The sequence below is a fragment of the Phoca vitulina genome, unplaced genomic scaffold (assembly GCF_004348235.1).
Source record: "Phoca vitulina isolate PV1807 unplaced genomic scaffold, GSC_HSeal_1.0 scaffold5, whole genome shotgun sequence".
NCBI classification, from domain to species: Eukaryota; Metazoa; Chordata; class Mammalia; order Carnivora; family Phocidae; genus Phoca; species Phoca vitulina.
The window spans coordinates 11,209,674-11,233,491 of NW_022589708.1; the positions used below are offsets into that span (position 1 = coordinate 11,209,674).

The following is a 23,818-nucleotide window of genomic DNA, read 5'->3' on the forward strand; positions in this document are numbered from 1 at the left end:
AAAAAAAAAAAAGAAGAAGAAGAAGAAGATAGTAGGAAGGGAAAAATGAAGGGGGAGAAATCGGAGGGGGAGATGAACCATGAAAGACTATGGACTCTGAGAAACAAACTGAGGGTTTTAGAGGGTAGGGGGGTGGGGGGATGGGTTAGCCTGGTGATGGGTATTAAAGAGGGCATGTATTGAATGGAGCACTGGGTGTTATATGCAAACAATGAATCATGGAACACTACATCAAATAAACAAACAAACAAACAAATAAATAAATAGGGGGAAAAACAACCCCCCCCAAAAAAAAACCTAATGGAGTAACAGAGAGTATATAAACAAAGGAGGTATAGGAGGAGAGGGTAAAGCTTATTTCTTTTTTCAAACCCTTCCAGCTCCTCTTCAGCTCAGAGAACAAAGAGATTATGTCAGACCAGCAGCAATCTTGTGTTAATAATGCTCAGCCATCTCTCTGTTGATACTATCATCTAAGCTTCTTCTGGGACCCTTGAGTTACCAGATTAGCAAAATAAAAGGCCTCCTGTTCCCAAAGATTTCCCAGGCTTTGAATCTTTCCTAGTTCTTAAAATGTACCAGAACATCCAATATAATAGCGTACTATGCACCTGTAATAAGGAATAAAGAAAATCTCTATATACAACAGTGGAGTGATTGCTAGGATATATTGTTGAGAGAAAGAAATCAAGACAGGGGTGCCTGGCTGGCTCAGTTGGTAGAGCCTGCAACTCTTGATCCTGAGGTTGTGAGTTCAAGCCCCATATTAGGTGTGGAGCCTTCTGAAAGAAAGAAAGAAAGAAAGAAAGAAAGAAAGAAAGAAAGAAAGAAAGGTAGGTAGGTCAAGGTAGAGAAAAGTATGTAGAGCATGCTACCATTTATCTAAGAAAGGAGGATAACAGATATATATACATAATGCTTATATTAAAGACAAAAACAGATAATCCATAGCCCTTGATTCCATTCTGCTGCCCGTCTGACCTGCTCACACCCAGAAAGCTGGTAGCTCCGTTGAGCCATGTGTGGCATTTGCGCCCTTTCTGGCAGTGACGACTGTCTCTCTGATCAGTGTCTGAGTGCTATGAAGATCACACACAGAGGTCCAGATTCATTTCATCTTCAGAATGTCAACAGATACATGAACTGCTGCTTTGGATTTCACTGGTTGGCAGTGGTTGACCAACTGTTTGGAACACAGCCAATTTGAGCAAAGAAACATCCTTACTTGTGGCTCTGTTACAATGGTGAAATCTACAACCACAAGGAGATGAAACACATCTCCTTTTGAATTTAATTATCCTTTAATTCTCCTTTTGAATTTATTTTTTTTTAAGTTTTGTGGGGTTTTTTAAATGATTTTATTTATTTATTTGGACAGAGAGAGAGAGAGAGCATGTGCGCACAAAAAGGGGGAGCAGCAGAGAGAGAGGGAGAAGCAGGGTCCCCGCTGAGCAGGGAGCCCAACGTGGGGCTCTATCCCAGGACCCTGGGATCATGACCTGAGCTGAAGGTAGACACCCAATGACTGAGCCACCCAGGCATCCCTGAATTTATTTTGAATTTAATCCCTAGACCAAAATTAATGGTGAGATCATCCTTCATTGTTATGACAAAGGAGGAACTGAGCAAATAATTTGTATGTTGGATGGGGAGCTTGCATTTATTTTATGGGATACCACCAATAAGAAAGTGTTCCTGGGCACAGACACCTATGTATGGAGTCAGACCTTTGTTTAAAGCCATGCTAGAAGATGGATTTTGGGCTGTGTGTTTAGAAGCTAAAGGTCTTATTAACCTGAAGCACATCACAACTCCTTTATCAAAATGGAGCCTTTAAAAAAAAAAAGTGGAGCCTTTTCTTCTGGGACACTATCAAATTTTGGATTTAAAGTCAAGTGACAAAGTTGCATCCGTGGAAATGGTTAAATATCATCACTGTAGAGACAAATGCCTGCATGCTGTCTCTAACAGTGTAGAGAAACTACTCCCAGGTATTGACGTGGAAACTGTGGAGAGAAGGTGAGGAGAACTGGAGACAGCAAGTATAGACAACTCTTTCAAGGACTTTTGCTATAAAGGAGAAGGAGAGATGGAAGACGAGAGATGGTATAGTTTGTGTGGATGTGCAAATGCTATCAATGATCCAATAGAGAGGACAAACTGATAATGCAAGAGACAGTTTCCCTAAAACGGAAACTCAAGGCAAACCTGTTGTGATTCCATGGTGGTAAAGTAATGTTTGCTTGGGGAAGCAGATTTATTCATGTTCTTTTTTCCTCTTCATATACATGCCTACTTTTGGGTCCTTTTTTTTACAGATCCTTTTTGACAATGCTATTGAGAAACATCACATGACAGAAGGACTGGATGCCTTTTATCAGGGGGCTTGGATTCCAGCTTGGCGGCTTTCACCCTGTTGAAGCAGCTAAAAGAGGCCCTGGTACAGTATGCTCTCCAGACATTTGCAGTTGGCATGGAAGACAGTCCCCATTTACTGGCTGCTGGCAAGGTAGCAAATGAACACCATGAAGTCCTTTTTGACTCTGAGGAAGGCATTCAGACACTGAATAAAGTCACATTTTCCTTGGAAGCTTAGGACCTTACAACAGTTCACACTTCAGGAGATACGTATTTAATTTCCAAGTACATCTGGAAAAACACAGATAGCATGGTGATCTTCTCTGGAGAAGGTTCAGATGTACTTCTACAGAGTTACTTATCTTTCCACGAAAACAACTTCTTCTAAAAAGGCCAATGAGAGTGAGAAACTTCTGAAGGAACTCTGTTTGATGTTGTTCTCCACACAGATCAAACTACTGCTACCCATGGACTTGAACTGAGAGTCCCATTCCTGGATCTTTGATTTTCTTCCTATCACTTGTCTCTGCTACCAGCAATGAAAATTCCAAAGAATGGGATAGAAAAACATATCCCAGGAGAGAATATTCAAAGACTCTAATCTGATCCTTACAGAGATTCTCTGGTGACCAACAGAAGCCTTCAGGGATGGGATAACCTTAGTTAATAATTGTGGTTTAAGATTTTACAGGAAAAGGGACACCTGGCTGGCTCAGTTGGTGGAGCGTGTAACTTTTAATCTTGGGGTTGTGAGTGCGAGCCCCATGTTGGGTTTATTTTACTTAAAAATAAAATATTTTTAAAAAAAGATTTTATAGGAATATATGGACAGCAGGTTGATGATGCTATTATGGTGACTGCAAGACAAAAATTTCCCTCAGTACTCCTCAAACTTACAAAGGCGATTACTACCATTAATCTTTGAATGCCGCTACCCAGGCCAGACTGACTAGCTGACCAGTTACTGGATGCCCAAGCAGATCAATGCCACCAACCCTTCTGCCTGCACTCTGACCCGTTACAAGCTACCAAAGCTGAGACATTCCCTAAAGTATTTTTTTTAATTTTTTAAAGATTTTTATTTTTATTTATTGAGAGAGATAGTGATAGAGAGAAAGCATGAGAGGGGGAGAGTCAGAGAGAGAAGCAGACTCCCTGCTGAGCAGGGAGCCCGATGCGGGACTCGATCCCGGGACTCCAGGATCGTGACCTGAGCCGAAAGCAGTCGCTTAAACAACTGAGCTACCCAGGCGCCCTGAGACATTCCCTAAAGTATTGACGGAAAGTAAATGTTCCTTCTTGTGAAGGCCAGTGGGACTAGAGGCAGGTGGGGCCATCCGCCCATGGGTACTTGAGTATGAAAAAAACAGTTTCAAATCTAAAAAACAAAGGGAAAATAAATCATAAAATTAAAAAGAAATTGTTACCAATGGGGTGGGAGGAGGAACAGGATAGAGGAGACAGAGATAAAAGCCAGACAGGTTTTGTATACTTGACTTTGAAACCATGTAAATATTTTACATAGATCTAAAACAAGATTAAGTTTTAGCAACCTCCAAGTATCTAAAGGAAAATGAAGCAAATGAAATCACTAAGAATCCTTAGTGACCTCCTAACTACTAAATCCGATGCCTTGCTTGAGGGTACATTCAACTTATCCTGTCTGTATAATTTTACATTGTTGATCATTGACTCATTATTAAAATTCTCTTCCTCCTTGGCTTTTCTGAGACCACTCTTTCCTGGTTTACCTTATAAATCTCTGATTTCACTTCTTAGTATCCTTCACTAGGCCCTCTTCTTCTACCTGTGCTTTCAATATAAATAGTTCCCATTCTTTTTTTTTTCTTTTTTAAGATTTTATTTTTAAGTAATCTCTATACCCAACATGGGGCTCAAACTCACAACCCTGAGATCAAGAGGTGCATACTCCATCAACTGAGCCAGCCAGGTGCCCCCCCCCCTTTTAAGTAGGCTCCATGCCCAATGTGGGGCTTGAACTCACAATCCTGAGATCAAGAGGCACATGCTCTTGGGGCACCTGGGTGGCTCAGTCAGTTGGGCACCTGACTCTTGGTTTCAGCTGAGGTCATATTCTTGGGGTCGTGAGATCCAACCCCACGTCGAGCCCCCAGTCAGGCTCCACACTGGTCCCTCTCCCTCTGCACCCCCCTCCCACTTGCACTCTCTCTCAAACAAATAAATGAAATCTTAAAAAAAAAAAAAAAAAAAAAAACCACATGCTCTAGGTAGTTCTCATTTTCTTTTGTTTTATTTTTTTAAAGTAATCTCTACACCCAACATGGGGCTCACACTCACAACCCTGAGATCAAGAGTTGCACACTCCACCAACTGAGCCAGCCAGGCACCCCTAGGCAGTTCCATTCTTAATTTACTTTTTTTAATCTGATCACTCCCAGCAGTAAAACCATATACTCCCCTGACTTCCATTAGACATATTTACATAAATATATGATTATAAGAAAATTAAGATCAATACGAGTTGCTGTACTATAGGGAAATTATGCCATGGGAGAGGAAAAATGAACCAATTTCAAGGGAACTGCTCTAAAATAGTTTTTTGAATAAGTTATTTTGCATATCTACTAAATTACTGTCTGTTGTTCAAAAGCTACCTCAGCTGTTATCTACTCTATTAAACCTTATCAGATTTCTCTGGCCACAATTAATTATTACTTCCTCTTCACTCTGATAAGATCTCTCTTATGACATGTATTACCTAGTGACATGTATTACCAAAATGCCAAAACAGAAATGGGTAGAAAAAAATAAAACATGAGAGGCCACAAGATCTACATAATATTAGCATTTGTGAATGAAGAAGCAGATAGAAGCAAGATGAACGTGAGGAAATGAAAATGGCAAAAATCATTAATAGGACAGAATAAAGGCTCACACTGACATAAAAACAAAGGGAATAGAAGCCATTTGACCAGTACAGGGACATGGGGACAAAGGCAAAAGACCCAGACAAAAAGTGAAGCCAATCTTTCAGGGATCTGCACCTTCAGGGCTGCTTTCTCTCCCTCCCTGTTGGTGCTGGGACTGGGAGCTAGGCACCCATCAGAGACCCAGGCGGGGCTTGAGCACCTCCACAGGCCTCCTGCCTCAGGTCTTCCTCTGGGTTCTCACTCTCTCTCTTTTAAAAATATATTTTTATTTATTTATTTGAGAGAGAGCACAAGATCAGGGTGAGGAGCAGAGGGAGAAGCAGACTCCCCGCTGAGCAGGGAGCCTGGGATTCTGGGATCATGACCCGATGGGCTCTCACTCTCTCTCTTAATCTTGACCAAAGCTGCCTCTGCCATTAAGGGTTGATCTGTGGTCCACTCTGGAATGGTAAACCCCCTCAACTATTTGGCTTCTCTGTGGCCTGTACACCCAGCAGTCACATCCCTCCTGTGGCCACATGTCTGGTGCCACCTTTCCTGCAGCTGCCTCCTGCCTTGCTTCCTTTTGAGGCTTAGAGCACACGCACTCCTTTTCCTTTTGGGACCCACCACCAACTTCCTGTTTTCTGCCCCAGACATATTTCCATCTCTCAGCTCTGCCTCAGAGTCCCTGAAACACAGACTCAGGTGTGTGCTTTTTTCTTTTCTTTTCTTTTAGGATTTTATTTATTTATTTGACAGAGAGAGACACAGCAAGAGAGGGAACACAAGCAGGGGGAGTGGGAGAGGGAGAAGCAGGCTTCCCGCGGAGCAGGCAGAAGGCAGACGCTTAACCTACTGAGCCACCCAGGCACCCCAGGAGTGTGATTTTCAAAATGCTTTTAAAAAGCCATTATTTTAGGGGCGCCTGGGTGGCTCAGTCGTTAAGCGTCTGCCTTCGGCTCAGGTCATAATCCCAGAGTTCTGGGATCGAGCCCCGCATCGGGCTCCCTGCTCTGCGGGAAGCCTGCTTCTCCCTCTCCCACTCCCCCTGCTTGTGTTCCCTCTCTCGCTGTGTCTCTCTCTGTCAAATAAATAAATAAAATCTTTAAAAAAAAAAAGCCATTATTTTATCAGAGGGGAGGGGGTGGGGGGATGGGTGAAACAGGTGATGGGAATTAAGGCATGCACTTATCAAGATGAGCACAGGGTGATGCATGGAAGTGTTGAATCACTATATTGTACACCTGAAATATAACACTGTATGTTAATTAACTGGAATTTAATTAAAAACTAAAACAAAAAAAAGCCGTACTTAGGTGGAAGTCACACCCTCCATCTGCCCTCTTGTTTTCTCCATCCCTTCCCCATCCCTTCCCCATCCCTCTGTCTGTTCTCCCCTCCTACCTCCTACCTCCTACCTCCTACCCAGGGTAGGGCTTAAAGAGGCCACACTGTGGCCTGGAAACAGCACCCCCTTTCCCCCCCACTCCCCCATCCTACACCACACACTGGTTGGGGGGAGGGGCTGAGCAAGGGGCTACAGTGCTGCTCTGGAAGACCTTGAGGACCCCATTCCCAAGGCTCTGCCCCTAAAGGGGATCCCCTCAGGCCTGTGGGCTCCATGTGTGCTGGTGGGAGAACTGGTTCCTGCCCACCGGCGCTAGTCTGAGGCAGAGCTGCTCACCCCCGGCCAGCCCTTGCCTGCTCCTTTCAAGCTCCCTTTGCATTCTGTCTTAGGCCCTCCTCCCTCTTCTGGCTTTGGGGGAAGTTTGTGGGGTGCCACCCCCTGGCTCTTCTTTCTTGCTCCCCCAAAGACCAGCCTAGTGGGCCCTTCCCTGTTAACCTTGGAACGCAGAGTTCACAAAGCAGTAAGGAATTCAGGTCTTATTCACAGGGTCTTGTCTGATTTACCTTCTTCCATTAAGGATTCAAAAGATAAGTAGGGGCTTGGGAAGGTCATGGTGCCTCTCCTAAGTAGTCCAGGAGCACTGCCAGCTCCTGTCACCCCAGGGGGCTTGCTTGGGGGCCCTCTCCCCTTTTTGCCTTCCAACTTCCAGCTGAATGTGAAAGCCCTCTTTCCGACAGGGCAGTGTTGAAAGTGCCTTTAGAGTGAGCATTACAGGGTGCCTGGGCGGCTCAGTTGGTTAAGTGTCTGCCCTCTGCTCGGATTATGACATGATCCCAGGGTCCTGGGATCGGGCTGCATCAGGCTCCCTGCTCGGTGGGGAGTCTGCTTCTCCCTCTGCTCCTTCCCCCTACTTGTACTCTCTCTCTCTCTCTCAAATAAGTAAATAGATCTTAAGGGGAAAAAAAAAAAAGAGTGGGCATCACAGGTATGGCCAGGGACATCCAGTTGGGATAAGCAGCCTGGGTCCTAGGCCTCCGCAGCACCCAGCCCCTGAGGGCAGAGGCTCCCTGACCCAGACTGGATCGGCCCCATCTTCATCTCTGCTTCTCCTCCCTTGCCAGCCCCCCCACTTCCTTTGTGCCCGTTGGTCCCAACGCACATTAAAGCCACTTAAAGCAGGCAGCACAGCGCCTGGTACAGTGCAAGTCCTCAATAAACATCTGCTGGGGGCGCCTGGGGGGCTCAGTCGTTAAGCCTCTGCCTTCGGCTCGGGTCGTGATCCCGGGGTCCTGGGATCGAGCCCTGCATCGGGCTCCTGGGATTGAGCCCCGCATCGGGCTCCCTGCTCCACAGGAAGCCTGCTTCTCCCTCTCCCCCTGCTTGTGTTCCCTCTCTCACTGCGTCTCTGTCAAATAAATAAATAAATCTTTAAAAAAAAACAAAAAACAAAAAACAAAAAAACATTTGCTGAACAAATGAAAGGATGAAAAAAAAAAAAAAGTGGAGCCAAGATCTCAGAAAGTTCAAGGCAATATTTCTGAACACTTCATAAAACAATAGAAAAGAGAGCTTTGACTAAGCAGCTAGAAAAATTATCCTTATTTTTCTCATCTAAAAGTTCAGGCAAATTGGGGCAACCTGGCTGGCTCAGTCAGTAGAGCATACAACTCTTGATCTCAGGGTGTGAGTTTAAGACCCACATTGGGTGAAGAGCTTACATTTAAAAACAAAAAAGGTAAAATAAAGTTCAAGCAAACTAATTTCCCATAAATATGAGCAACAAAAAGGAAGGCAGTCAAATCTCAAAATTATGAGGAAAAAGATCTTAGGATAACATCAATAACATCACTAAATCACACAATGAAAACAAAACTATTGGTGACCCATCCAGATTCCCTTGGATCCCATTCCCAGTCCTGTATACCCAAATGTCAGCAACTAAACACTTTGTTGTTAACAATTCATACCTGCAATCCTTAGAGTATGCATTCTCAGTGGGGGCAATAATTGGTTCTTAGGGAGAAAAAAAAATCGTACTCTTTTTATATATAAAGTACAGGTAAAAATATCGTACATAAACAGATATACAGTATAGTTATACTAATAAAATTTCATAGAAAGTGATTAGGGAAAAAATGCCTAAGAAGTCTAACTAAGGGTGTGATAATGAGCAAAAAGTTGAGAAACTGTGTTTTGGGGGATTGTGCATGGGCACTGGAGTTGCTTTGCCATAAGGACAGCCAAAAATGCTTGGAAGTGTGACATTCCCTAGGACAGACCATAGCCAATGACAGACTACTGTGGGGATACAAAAGCTCAATTCCTTTGCCTTTGAGTGAGACAAGCTCTAAGGTGCTAATTGATGTTCCAGAGTGTTCTGGAGATGAGCCTGATCCTGGGTCTTCACCTAAATGGTACCCTCCCTTGGCTTCTTCCATATCTTGCTTCTTCCATTCCCTTAATGGTTTACCTAGGAAGCACTTTCTTAATCATTTTATCAAAATCCTTGGTTCAGGGTCTACCTCTGGAAGAATCCAACCTAAGACAAACTGTACGAAGCCACTGCAAAGCAATAAACACAAGCAGAACTTCAAGTTTATGAACAATTAGAGAAGAGAAGCACATTAGGATCAAGCTGGTACACTGCTGCTCTGTCAGATAGAACGAGTACAACTCGTCATCCGTGCCCCAATCCAATCAAAGCATAGTAAAAGAAAAGGATCAAATTATCAAAAAACAAGAAAAGAAACCCAGACAATAGGTGAATTTGATTTTGGAATGTAATCAAACAAGGATTAAAACATCTATGATTTATATCCAAGAGAAGAAGGGATAAAGAATTTCGCCAAAGAGCAAGAATCTATATATTTTTATTAAGTTTTTTATTTTAATTCCAATATAGTTAACATAGTGTTATATTAGTTTGAGGTGTATAATATAGTGATTCAACAATTCCATGCATTACTCAGTGCTCATCATGATAAGTGTACTCTTGATTTGTTAAAAAAAAGAAGTCTGTTTTTTGGTTTGTCTCTTTTTTTCCCCCTTATTCACCTGTTTTGTTTCTTAAATTCCACGTATGAAATCATATGCTAGTTGTCTTTCTCTGACTAACTTATTTCGCTTAGCATTATACTCTCTAGCTTCATCTGTGTTGTTGCAAACGGCAAGATTTCATTCTTTGTTATGGCTGAATAATATTGCACTGTGTATGTGTGTATGTATATATATATACATGTATACCACATCTTCTTTGTCCAAATGTCAGTGGACACTTGGGCTGCTTCCATAATTTGGCTATTGTAAATAATGCTGCAATAAACATAGGGGTGCATATATCCATTTGAATTCGTTTCCTTGTATTCTTTGGATAATATCCAGTAGTGAGATTACTGGATCAAATGGTAATTTTATTTTTAATTTTTTGAGGAAACTCCATTCTGTTTTCCATAGTGGTACCAGTTTGCATTCCCAACAGTACACAAAAGTTCCTTTTTCTCCACATCCTCTCCAACACCTGTTGTTTAAAAATCTATATATTATGGGGCACCTGGGTGGCTCAGTTGTTAAGCGTCTGCCTTCGGCTCAGGTCATGATCTCAGGTTCCTGGGATCGAGCCCCGCATCAGGCTCCCTCCTCAGCGGGAAGCCTGCTTCTCCCTCTCCCACTCCCCCTGCTTGTGTTCCTTCTCTTGCTGTGCCTCTCTCTGTCAAATAAATAAATAAAATCTTTAAAATAAATAAATAAATAAAAATAAAAATCTATATATTTTTTAAAAGTCAACTGGAAGTTCTATAACAGAAAGTGATTATACCTGAATTTAAAAATCCAATTGATGATGGGATGCCTGAGTGGCTCAGTCAGTTAAGCATCTGCCTTCAGCTCAGGTCATGATCCCAGGGTTCTGGGATCGAGTTCCGCATCAGGCTCCTTGCCCAGTGGGGAGCCTGCTTCTCCCTCTGCCTGCCACTCCCCCTGCTTGTGCTCTCTCTCTCTCTCTGACAAACAAATAAATAAAATCTGAAAAAAAAATCCAATTGATGGGTTTGATATCAAATCAATACAACAGAACAGATAATTAGTAAACTGGAGAACAGGTCAACGTATTAAATTGAAGCACAGAGAGTAAACAAGACAGAAAACACAAAAAAGAGTATAAGAGACTTACAGAACATGATAGAAAGGTCTAACATCCATGTAATTGGAGTTGAACAAGCAGAGGAGAGAAAGAATGAAAAGAAGCAATATGTGAAGAAATAGTAGACAAAAATTTCCCCAAACTGATGTAAGTTATTAAAACACACATTCAATATGCTCTACAAGTCTCAAATGAGATACAGAGAAAACTACATCTAGGCATATGATAGTCAAACTGAAGAAAAACAAATATAAAAGGGAAAATCTTGGGGCACCTGGGTAGCTCAGTCTGTTAAGTTCCAACTCTTGGTTTCAGGTTGGGTTGTGATCTCAGGGTTGTGGGACTGAGCCCCACCTTGGGCTCCACGCTCTGTGCAGAGTTGGCTTGAGATTCTCTCTCTCCCCCATTATCCCTCCCCTCTCACTCTCTCTCTCTTAAATAAATAAATACATAAATAATATCATTTTTTAAAAAGGGGAAAATTTTAAAAACAGAAAGATTAAAAAGGGAGGGCACCAATAAGTTTGAAAGTTAACTTTTCAAAAGAAATTATGGAAGTCAGAAGACAATGAAATAACATTTTTATTTATTTTTATTTCTTTTTTAAAGATTTTATTTATTTATTCAACAGATAGAGAGCACAAGTAGGCAGAGTGGCAGGCAGAGGGAGAGGGAGAAGCAGGCTCTCCACTGAGCAGGGAGCCTGATGTGGGGCTCGAACCCAGGACCCCAGGATCATGACCTGAGCTGAAGGCAGCCGCTTAACCAACTGAGCCACCCAGGTGCCCCTGCTTCTCCCTCTCCCTCTGCTCTTCTCCCCCCACCCCCAGCTCATGCTCACACTCTCTCTCTCAAGTGGATAAATAAAATCTTAAAAAAAAGAAAAAAAGAAAGAAAGAACTATTCAAAACTATTCTTTGCCCATTTTTTATTGGGTTATTTGTTGTTGTTGTTGAGTTGTTGGAATTCTTTATATATTCTGGATATTAACCCCTTATCAATATATAATTGGCAAATATTTTCTCCCATATTAGACCATAGGCTGCCTTTTCACTCTATTGATTGTGTCATTTCACATACAGAAATTTTTAGGTTTGACTTAGTCCCATTTGTCTAGTTTTGATTTTGCTGTTGTGTCCTTTGTGTCATATCTAAGAAATCATTGCCAAATCCAGTGTTATGAATCATTTTCCATATTTTTTTCTTAGGAGCTTTATGTTTTAGGTTTGGATTTGGAGCCACCCAGGCACCCCAGCATAGTTCTTTCTTATACTTCTCCCATCCAAGTACTAATCAGGCCCAACCCTGCTTAGCTTCCGAGATCAGATGAGATAGGGCACGTTCAGGTGGTACGGCCATAGACCTTTCTAATATTTCTTTCTAATGGTTTGTCTTCTCCAAAGATAATATACAAATGGCCAACAAGTATATGAAAAAGTATTCATATCACTAATCATTAGAGAAATGCAAACTAAAACCAATGAGACAATCTCACAGCTATTAGGATGGTTATTAATAAAATACAAAACAAGACAGAAAATAAGTATTGTCAAGTATGACAAGAAATTGGAACCCTTGTACACTGTTGGTGGGAATGTAAAATGGTGCAGTCATTATGGCAAACAGTATGACATTTCCTCAAAAAATTAAAAATAGAATCACCATATGACCCAGCAATCCTACTTCTTGATATATACCCAAAAGAACTGAAAGCAAAATCTCAAAGAGATATTTGTACACACACGTTCATAGCAGCATTTTTCACAATAGCTAATGGGTAGAAACTACCCAAATGTCCATAAATGGATGAATGTATAAACAAAATTGGTAAATACACACAATTATTCAGTCTTAAAATGGAAATCCTGTCCCAAGCTACAACATGGGGATATTATGCTAAATTAAATAAGCCAATCACGAAAAGGACAAATACTGTATGAAGGATGGGGATAAAGGGAAATGGGGAGTTACTGTTTAATGGGTACAGAGTTTCAGTTCTGGAGATCTATTACACAGCAATGTGAATATACGTAACACTACTGAACTGTATACTTGAACATGGTAGAGCTGGTAAAAAAATTTTTTAAAGATTTTATTTATTTATTTGACTGAGAGAGACACAGCAAGAGAGGGAACACAAGCAGGGGGAGTGGGAGAGGGAGAAGCAGGCTTCCCGCTGAGCAGGGAGCCAGATATGGGGCTCGATCCCAGGACCCTGGGATCATGACCTGAGCCAAAGGCAGACGCTCAATGACTGAGCCACCCAGGCGCCCCTAGAGTTGGTAAATTTCATGTTGCGTGTTCTTTATCACAACGTAAAAAAAAATTTTTTTTAATTTTATTTGTTTATTCGAGAGAGAGGGCACACACACAAGCACGGGATAAGCAGAGGGGAGAGGGAGAAGCAGATGCCCCGCTGAGCAGGGAGCCCGATGTGGGGCTCAATCCCAGGACCCTGAGATCATGACTTGAGCCAAAGGCAAACACTTAACCAACTGAGCCAGCCAGGGGCCCCTTAAAAAAATTTTTTTTTAGTTAATTTATTTGAGAGAGAGAGAGAGGGAGCACACAAGTGGAAGGGGCAGAGGGAGAAAGAAGAGAATCTCAAGCAGACTCCATGCTGAGTGCAGAGACTGACTTGGGGCTTGATCTCACAACCCTGAGATCACCACCTGAGCCAAAACCAAGAGTCCAATGCCCAACCAAATGAACCACCCAGGTGCCCTATAGATTTGATTTTTAAGAAATACTAAAGAGAGTTCTTCAGGCTGATCTCAGATGAAAGAACAGAACTGCTAAAAGATAAAGAGGTAAAATATATTGCTAAATTTAAATATGTTAAGGTTCATGATATAAGTAAGTATAAATAGGGTGCTTGGGTGGCTCAGTCGGTTAAGTGTCTGCCTTCAGCTCAGGTCATGATCCCAGGGTCCTGGGATTGAGCCCCACATCAGGCTCCCTGTTCAGCAGGGAGTCTGCTTCTCCCTCTGCCCCTCCCCCTGCTCATGTCCTTGCTCTCTCTCTCTCAAATAAATAAAATCTTTAAAAAAAATAAGTAAGTATAAATAAATGTTGATTGCTTAAAACAACAATAAGATCTTGTGGAACTTAAAACACATGAAGAAGTAAAATAAATGACAATAGTACAAAAAGTGGGAAGAGGTAAGCTGGTGCAGCCACTCTGGAAAACAGTCTGGAGTTTCCTCAAAAAGTTGAAAATAGAGCTACCCTACGACCCAGCAATTGCACTACTGGGTATTTAGCCCAAAGATACAAATGTAGGGATCTGAAGGGGTACGTGCACCCTGATGTTTATAGCAGCAATGTACACAATAGCCAAACTGTGGAAAGAGTCAAGATGTCCATCGACAGATGAATGAATAAAGAAGATGTGGTATATATATACAATGGAATATTATGCAGCCATCAAAAGGAATGAAATCTTGCCATTTGCAACGACGTGGATGGAACTGGAGGGTGTTATGCTGAGCGAAATAAGTCAATCAGAGAAAGACATGTATCATATGACCTCACTGATATGAAGAATTCTTTTTTTTTTTTTTTTAAAGATTTTATTTATTTATTTGACAGAGAGAGACACAGTGAGAGAGGGAACACAAGCAGGGGGAGTGGGAGAGGGAGAAGCAGGCCTCCCGCTGAGGAGGGAGCCCAATGCGGGGCTCGATCCCAGGACGCTGGGATCATGACCTGAGCCGAAGGCAGACGCTTAACGACTGAGCCACCCAGGCGCCCTGATATGAGGAATTCTTAATCTCAGGAAACAAACTGAGGGTTGCTGGAGTGGTGGGGGGTGGGAGGGATGGGGTGGCTGGGTGATAGACATTGGGGAAGGTATGTGCTATGGTGAGCGCTGTGAATTGTGGAAGACTGTTGAATCACAGATCTGTACCTCTGAAACAAATAATACATTATATGTTAAAAAAAAAAAAAGGAAAAAGATAGCAGGAGGGGAAGAATGAAGGGGGGGAATTGGAGGGGGAGAAGAACCATGAGAGATGATGGACTCTGAAAAACAAACTGAGGGTTCTAGAGGGGAGGGGGGCGGGAGGATGGGTTAGCCTGGTGATGGGTATTAAAGAGGGCACGTTCTGCATGGAGCACTGGGTGTTATAAGCAAACAATGAGTCATGGAACACTACATCAAAAACTAATGATGTAATGTATGGTGATTAACATAACATAATAATAATAAAAAAATAAGATTCTTATATTCTTCAAAGTACTAACTTAAGTAGACTTATAAATATATATACAATATAATATATATTGTGGGGCGCCTGGGTGGCTCAGTCATTAAGCGTCTGTCTTCAGCTCCGGTCATGATCCCAGGGTCCTGGGATCGAGCCCCACATCCAGCTCCCTGCTCAGCGGGAAGCCTGCTTCTCCTTCTCCCACTTCCCCTGCTTGTGTTCCTGCTCTCGTTATCTCTCTCTCTGTCAAATAAATAAATAAAATCTTTAAAATATATATATATATATATATATAATATATATTGTAATTTCTAGAGGGACCACTAAAAGAATAACAAAAAGTTATAAATGAAAAGAGAATAGAAGAGAAAAACAGATGAATACAAATATTTCATTTATATAAAGGAAGCCAAGAAAGCAGGAATAAAGGGACAAAAAAACCAGAGAAAACCAATAGAAAACCAAAAGCAAGACAACAGACTTAAACGCAATTATAACAATAACTGTGTTAAATATAAAAGACCAATTTAAAGACAGATTTCAGATTGGATAAAAATACACCATATACAATGTACAAGCTGCCAAATTTAAATATAAGAACAAAGAGGGGAGCCTGCGTGGCTCAGTTGGTTAAGCGTCTGACTCTTGATTTCAGCTCAGGTCATGATCTGAGTTGTGAGTTCAAGCCCCATGTTGAGCTCAGTGCAGAGTCTGCTTGAGATTCTCTCTCTCCTTCTCCCTCTAACCCTCCCCCTGCTCCAGTGCTCTCTCTCTCTCTCTCTCTCCCTCAAATAAATAAATAAATAAAATCTTAAAAAAATAAAAAGAACATAGAAAGTTTGACAGAAAAAGCATGAAAAACAATAAGCGTGCAAACACCAGCTAAAATAAAGCTGGTATAATCATATTAATATCTGATAAGTAGGTTTTTTTTTAAATCACAAAAGTGACTTTATTTAACTGATCTCAAATCAAATAGAAGTATATAAAAGGGGGCACCTGGTTCAGTTGGTGGAGCATGCAACTCTTGATCTCAGGGTTGTGGTTTCAAGCCCCACACTGGGTATAGTGATTATTTAAAAATAAATATATAAAAGACATAGGTTAAAAATCAGAGTTATAGGGACACCTGGGTGGCTCAGTTGGTTAAGTGTCTGCCTTTGGCTCAGGTCATAGTCCCAGGGTCATGGGATCAAGTCCCACATTGGGTTCCTTGCTCAGCAGGGAGCCTGCTTCTCCCTCTGCCTGCCACTCCCCCTGCTTGTGCTCTCTCTCTCTGACAAAAAATTAATTAATTAATTAACAAATAAACAAACATAAAAATAAAAATTAGAGTTATAAAATAGTCAGTGAAAGGTTTCTAAAAAGTTAAGCCACTCTCAAAAAATAAAAAAAGTTAAGCCAATCTCTCTTTGAGGATCTGTAAACAAATATAATTGAATATACTTAACTAAGATGTTATATTGGGCAACATAAAATAAACATCTATAGAACTAGATATGCCCTGTTTTCTTCACTCTTACAACCTATCTTTCTATAATCACAAAATTGATTTCTGATCATGTTATGGATCAGTCAGATGAGAAAAAAAGTATATATTTTTTCCTCTTTTTTATTTTGAGACATAACAAGTAAACTTTAAGCCAAAAAGTATTAATGTAGATAAAGAATAATGCTAGTGATGATAAAAGTGTCAATATGAATAAATATATAACAAACCTGGGGCACCTGGGTGGCTTAGTCGGTTAAGCATCAGCTTTTGGCTCAGGTCATGATCCTAGAGTCCTGGGATTGAGCCCATGTTGGGCTCCCTGCACAGCAGGGAGTCTGTTTCTCCCTTTCCCTCTGTGTCCCCCTCCACTCCTGCTTGTGCTCTCTCTCTCACTCACTCCCTCTCTCAAATAAATAAATACAATCTTAAAAAAAAAAAAAAAAACAGCTTTAATGGGACACCTGAGTGACTCAGTCAGTTGGGCGTACGATTCTTGATTTCAGTTCAGGTCTTGATCTCAGGGTGTGAGTTCCACACTGAACGTGGAGCCTACTTAAAAAAAAACAAACAAACAGCTTTATTGAATTTTAATTCACACAGCATTCAATTTACCTATAAAAGTGCACAATTTAGGGGCACCTGGGTGGCTCAGTTGGTTAAGTGTCTGCCTTTGGCTCAGGTCACAATTCCAGGGTCCTGGGATCAAGTCCTGCATCAGGCTCCCTGCTCAGTGGGAGTCTGCTTCTTCTCTCTCTCAAATAAGTAAATAAAATCTTAAAAAATAAAATAAAATAAAAGTGTACAATTTAATGTTTCTTAGTATATTCACAGACTTGTGCAATCACTACCACAATTTTAGAACATTTTCATCAGCTCCCCAAAACCCTGCACCCATTAGCAGTCACATTTCCCCCACCCCAATCCCTAGTCCTAGGCAACCCCTAATCTATATTCTGTGTATAGACTTGCCTCTTATAGACATCTCATATAAATGGAATCACAATATGTGGTGCTTTGCGATCTGGCTAACTTTCATCCAATTGCAGCATAAGGCTCCAAGTCCAAGATTTTGAGATCTGTATCAGAACCAGGGGCAGCTCCTTTGGTGTGGCTGCTCTCATGACTAAAATCATCTGCCTCACACATAACCAACATGCAATGATGAGATGGGGGAAGGATAACCACAATAAAGAATACCATCATAAAAGGCAAGAATGGGAGACATGTGACAGTTACTTGTTCACAGAAACTTTGGAATTCTGCTAGGCAAATGTTGCCAGGATCTTCTACTCTGGTGGCAGAGAATGTTCCTTGAATAGGACCTGGTTTCTGTCTTTGGAAGTGGACCCTCGTCCATTGCTCTCTATCGCCTATGCAAGCTCAGATCCTGGTCTGATCCCCCCACCATGGAAACAGTTGTAGGTGTGTGTCCCCTATGCTTCTTCTCCATCCCCCTTTGACCTCCCATCTTTTCAGTGCTCCCATCCACATCTAAGATCCTTTTTTTTTTTTTTTTAAGATTTTATTTATTTATTTGACAGAGAGAGAGAGAGAGAGAGAGAGAGCACAAGTAGGCAGAGCGGCAGAGGGAGAGGGAGAAGCAGGCTTCCCGCTGAGCAGAGAGCCCGATGTGGGGCTCGATCCCAGGACCCTGGGATCATGACCTGAGCCAAAGGCAGACACCTAACCGACAGGTGCCCCCCGCCCCCCATCTAAGATTCTTACTAAGCAAGCTCTCTTGGAATAGTCACCAAAAATGTATGCAAACTAACTTACTATCCTTTACAATTGTTATTATTTAAAATAGGGTACACACACACACACACATTCAAAATAGCTGAAAATATGATAATAACTACAATCTAGACTATACGGTAAGCCATTTAACTCAAAAGCCTTAGAACACCCAAGTAAGAGGCTAGTTGAAGAGTCCTGAATATCCTGTGTAGTTGGAGCCCAATTAAAACCTACTGTAATTTATTTCCTAGAATAATCACAAGGGCCTTCCTTCAAAGCCACTAAAAGAAAAGGATGGGGGAACTGAGAAACACCATTCAATTCAAGACCTGCAGCACCCTCGCATACATTCAACAATATTCATTCTGTTAAAAAAAAAAAAAAAGTTCCTCCTACTCCACTTCTTCAACTGACTCTCCTTTCTCATCTTCTGCTTTGTCTCTACTATGAAGCAGCAACAAATTTAAGCTCCCAGTGATAGCTTCCTCCATGAAAACTATAACCACTACATTTGAACAAGAAAGATTCAAGGGATTCAATTAGAAAGTAATTTTAGGGGCGCCAGGGTGGCTCAGATGGTTAAGCATCTGTCTTCGGCTCAGGTCATGATCCCAGGGTCCTGCGATCAAGCCCCCCATTGGGCTCCTGGCTCAGCGGGGAGCCTGCTTCTGCCTCTCCCCCTGCTCATGCTCTCGTTAACGCTCTCTGTATCTCTGTGTATCAAATGAATAAATAAAATCTTAAAAAAAAAAAGAAAAGAAAGTAATTTTATTTATGTTCATTGTGTTCTCTTAAATCTTTTTCTAGAAATGACCCTTAAATGTAGGAAAAGATACATACTCTCACTCATAATAAGAAAGATGCAAATTGGGGCGCCTGGGTGGCTCAGTCGTTAAGCGTCTGCCTTCGGCTCAGGTCATGGTCCCAGGGTCCTGGGATCAAGCCCCACATCGGGCTCCCTGCTCGGCGGGAAGCCTGCTTCTCCCTCTCCCACTCCCCCTGCTTGTGTTCCCTCTCTTGCTGTGTCTCTCTCTGTCAAATAAATAAATAAAATCTTTAAAAAAAAAAAAAGAAAGATGTAAATTAAAATTACATTGAAGGGTGCCTGGGTGGCTCAGTCATTAAGCGTCTGCCTTTGGCTCAGGTCATGATCCCAGGGTCCTGGGTTCGAGCCCCACATGGGGCTCCCTGCTCAGCGGGAAGCCTGCTTCTTCCTCTCCCACTCCCTCTCCTTGTGTTCCTGCTCTCACTATCTCTCTGTCAAATAAATAAATAAAATCTTTTAAATAAATAAATAAATAAATAAAATTACATTGAGATACTATTTCTCACCTATCAAATTGGAAATATTCCAAAAATTAAAACACATTATTTTTTAAGCTTTGGGAAAATAGTCACTCTCATATACTGCTGGTAGGATAAGGGGTATAACTTCTATGGAGGATCTTATAGCAAAATTTACCAAAACTGCAAATGCATTTATCTTTGACCCAGCCATTCCACTTTTAGGAGTCCCACAGATATACTGTGTATATAACCTGTACAAGTACAAAGTTATACACACACACAATTTTTCATTGAATCACTGTTTGTAATAGTGAAGACTGGATAAAACCCAAGTATCTAGCAACAGAGAAAAGGTAGAATAAAACCATGGTATGTCCATACTATAGAATATTATGTAGCTATTAAAGAGAATAAAGAAAATCTCCATGTAGTGATATATAGACAGATCTCCAGAATATATTGCTGAGTTAAAAAAAAAAAAGGGGCACCTGGGTGGCTTAGGCAGTTAAGTGTCTGCCTTCGGCTCAGGTCATGATCCCGGGGTCCTGAGCAGGGAGCCTGTTTCTCCTCTCTCTCTGCCCCTCCTCCTGCTTGTGTTCTCTCTCTCTCTCTCTCTCTCTCTCGCAAATAAATAAAACCTTTAAAAAAATTAAAAAAAAAACAACACAAGGAGACTTCATGGAAGATACCAGGAAATCATCTCTCTACCTACACAACTACTTAAACAGCAGGAACTTGTCTAAAGCAATTACTTTGAAATATTGGAGTTTAGTCAAATACTTGCAACATCCAGGCCAGAGCTTGACAAAGTGTTGGTAAATTTTAGTGAATTTTAACCCTTTGCATAGTGGCTACCATCCCTCAGCCCTACAGCAGCTCATATTTCAGGAAAAATCTTCATGACATTAAGTTTGACAATGATTTCTTGGATATAATACCAAAAGCATAGGCAACAACAACAAAAGATTGATAAGACTTAATCAAAATTAAACTTTTGTACATCTAAGTACAATACCAACAAAGTGAAAAAACAATAGAATGGGAGAAATTATTTGCAAATCATATACCTGATAAGGGATTCATATCTAGAATATATAAAGAACTCAGGGGCGCCTTCGTGGCTCAGTCAGTTAAGTGTCCGACTCTTGGTTTCAGCTCAGGTCATGATCTCAGGGTCATGAAATTGAGCCCCACATCAGGCACTGTGCTCAGCTGGGAGTCTGCTTAAGATTCTCTCTCTCTCTCTTCTCCCTCTCCCACTCCCCCTGCTTGTGTTCCCTCTCTCGCTGTGCCTCTCTCTGTGAAATAAATAAAATCTTCCAAAAAAAAAAGGGGGGGTGCCTCGGTGGCTCAGTCATTAAGCGTCTGCCTTCGGCTCAGGTCATGATCCCAGGGTCCTGGGATCGAGCCCCACATCGGGCTCCCTGCACAGTGGGAAGCCTGCTTCTCCCTCTCCCACTCCCCCTGCTTGTGTTCCCTCTCTTGCTGTGTCTCTCTCTGTGAAATAAATAGATAAAATCTTTAAAAAAAAAAAAATATTCTCTCTCCCTCTGCCCCTCTCCCTGCTTGCTCTCTCTCCCTCTCTCTCTCCCCCCTCCCAAAATAAATAAAAACTTAAAAAAAAAGAATATATAAAGAACTCCTGCAACTCAACAACAAAAAACAACCAACCTAATTAATACCGGCAAAAAACTTGAAATGAACATTTCTCCAGAGAAGACATACAAATGGCCAAAAGGGGGGTGCCTGGGTGGCTCTGTCAGTTGGGCGTCTGCCTTGGGCTCAGGTCGTGATGCCAGGGTCCTGGGATCGAGCCCCATACCAGGCTCCCTGCTCAGCGGGGAACCTGCTTCTCCTTCTGCTGCTCTCCCTGCTTGTGCTCTTGCTCTCTTGCTCTCTCAAATAAATAAATAAAATCTAAAAAAAATGAAAAATCAAATGGCCAATAGCACATGAAAAGGGACATCATCAGTAATTAGGGAAATGCAAATCAAAAGTATAATGAGACACCACTTCACTCACTTTAAGGATGGCTATTATCAAAAACAGGGGCACCTGGGTGGCTCAGTCAGTTAAGCCTCTGACTCTTGATCTCAGCTCAGGTTTTGATCTCAGGGTTGTGAGTTTGGGCCCCGCGTTGGACTCCACACTGGGCATGGAGCCTACTTAAAAATAAGAAATAAAAATAAAAAAATAAATGTGGAATGTGGAGAAAATGAAACTCTTCTACATTGCTGGTGGGAGCATAAAATGGTGCGGCCGCTGTGAAAAACAGCTTGGACGTTCCTCAAAAAGGTAAATAGGGAATTACCATTTGATCCAGCATCTCCACTCCAAATTATACACCCCAAAGAAATGAAAACAGGGACTAGAACAGATACTTGTACATCATGTTCATAGCAACATTATTCACAATATTCAAAAGGTAGAAAAGACTCAAATGTCAATCGACAGATGAATGAACAAATAAAATGCAGTATAGATATATAATATTACTCAGCCTTAAAAACGAAGGAAATTCTAACACATACTATAAGATGAGGACATTAAGCTAAGCAAAATAAGCCAGTTACAAAAGGACAAATATCGTATGATTCCACTTATCTGTGGTACCTGGTGCAGTCAAATGCATAGAGACAGAGAGTAGAATGATGGTTGCCCGGGTCTGGGGGAAGAAAAGGGAATGAAGGGTTATTGTTTCATGGGTACAGAGTTGCAGTTTGAGATGATGAAACAATTCTTGGGATAGATGGTGATGATGGTTGCGCACCAGTGTGAATGTAGTTGGTGCCACCGAAGTGTATACTTAAAAATGGTCAAAATGGTAAAATGTTATGTATATTTCACCACAATAAAATGAAGATCTACAAATGGCCAATATGAACATGAAAAGATGCTTGATATCAGTAGCCATTAGAGAAATGAGAATCAAAACCACAATGAGATACCACTTCACACCATTAGGATGGCTTATTATCAAAAACAAACAAACAGAAAATAACCAGTGTTGGATGTGGAGAAACTGGAATCCTCCCAGTGAGAATGTAAAATAGTACAGCCATTCTAAAAGAACAGCTTGGTAGTTCCTCAAAATGGTAAACAAAGTTATCATATGATCTAGCAACTCCACTTGTTGTTTAAAAGGATAAATTTTGGGGCGCCTGGGTGGCTCAGTCGTTAAGCGTCTGCCTTCGGCTCAGGTCATGATCCCAGGGTCCTGGGGTCCAGCCCCGCATCGGGCTCCCTGCTCCACGGGAAGCCTGCTTCTCCCTCTCCCACTCCCCCGCTTGTGTTCCTGCTCTCACTAACTCTCTCTCTGTGTCAAATAAATAAATAAAATCTTAAAAAAAAAAAAAAAGGATAAATTTTGGGGTTCCTGGGCAGCCCAGTCGGTTAGGCATCAAATTCTTGGTTTCAGCTCAGGTCATGGTCTCAGGGTTGTGGGATCCAGCCCTGCATCGGGCTCTGCACTCAGAGCGGAGTCGGCTGAAGATTATCTCCCTCTCCCCCTCTGCTCCTTCCCCTGCTCTGGAGCTCTCTCTTTAAAATAAATAAATATTTTTTTTTTAAAAGGAGGTAAATTTTATGTAATGTATATTTTACCACAATTTAAAAAAAAAGAACTTTTGAAAGGTATGTTACCTTTTGTGTAAGAGATAGGGGCACAGCATTCATATCTGCTTACATTTGCATAAAGAAATACTTAACAATAAACATATAAAAGTGTTTACCTGTAAGAGAATTGTTATGAGTGGATGGGGACAGATGTGAGGAGATTACTCCATGTACACTCTTCATATCATTTTTATTTAAATCATGTAATGTACTACCTATTCAAAAATGAATAGATTTGGGGCACCTGGGTGACTCAATCGGTTAAGCGTCTGCCTTCAGCTTAGGTCATGATTCCAGAGTCCCAGGATTAAGCCCCACATCAGGCTCCTTGCTCTGAGCGGAGTCTGCTTCTCCCTCGGACTCTCTCGCATCTTGTGCTCTCTCTCTCTCTCACCCTCTCTCTCTCAAATAAATAAAATCTTTTTAAAAAAAGATTTTCAAACAACTAAATAACATTTATTCAGATATGGTTTTTCCCTGACTAAAGCAGTCACATGCTTTTCTAAATCATTCTTGGTACACCTGGGTGGCTCCAGTCACTTAAGCATCTGCCTTCAGCTGGGGTCATGAAACTGGGGTCCTGGGATGGAGCCCTGCATCAGGCTCCTTGCTCATCAGGGAGCCTGCTTCTCCCTCTGCTGCTCCCCTGCTTGTGCTCTCTCTCTCTGACAAATAAATAAATAAAATCTTTAAAAAAAAAAAATCATTCTGGGGCACCTGGGTGGCTCAGTCATTAAG

At 41.5% G+C, this 23,818-nt stretch overlaps 1 pseudogene; it reads left to right on the top strand.

The window, feature by feature from the left end:
- The first annotated feature begins 1,018 nt into the window (after positions 1–1,018).
- The window catches only part of LOC116631377, a 54,113-nt pseudogene continuing 31,313 nt past the window's right edge, over positions 1,019–23,818 (top strand).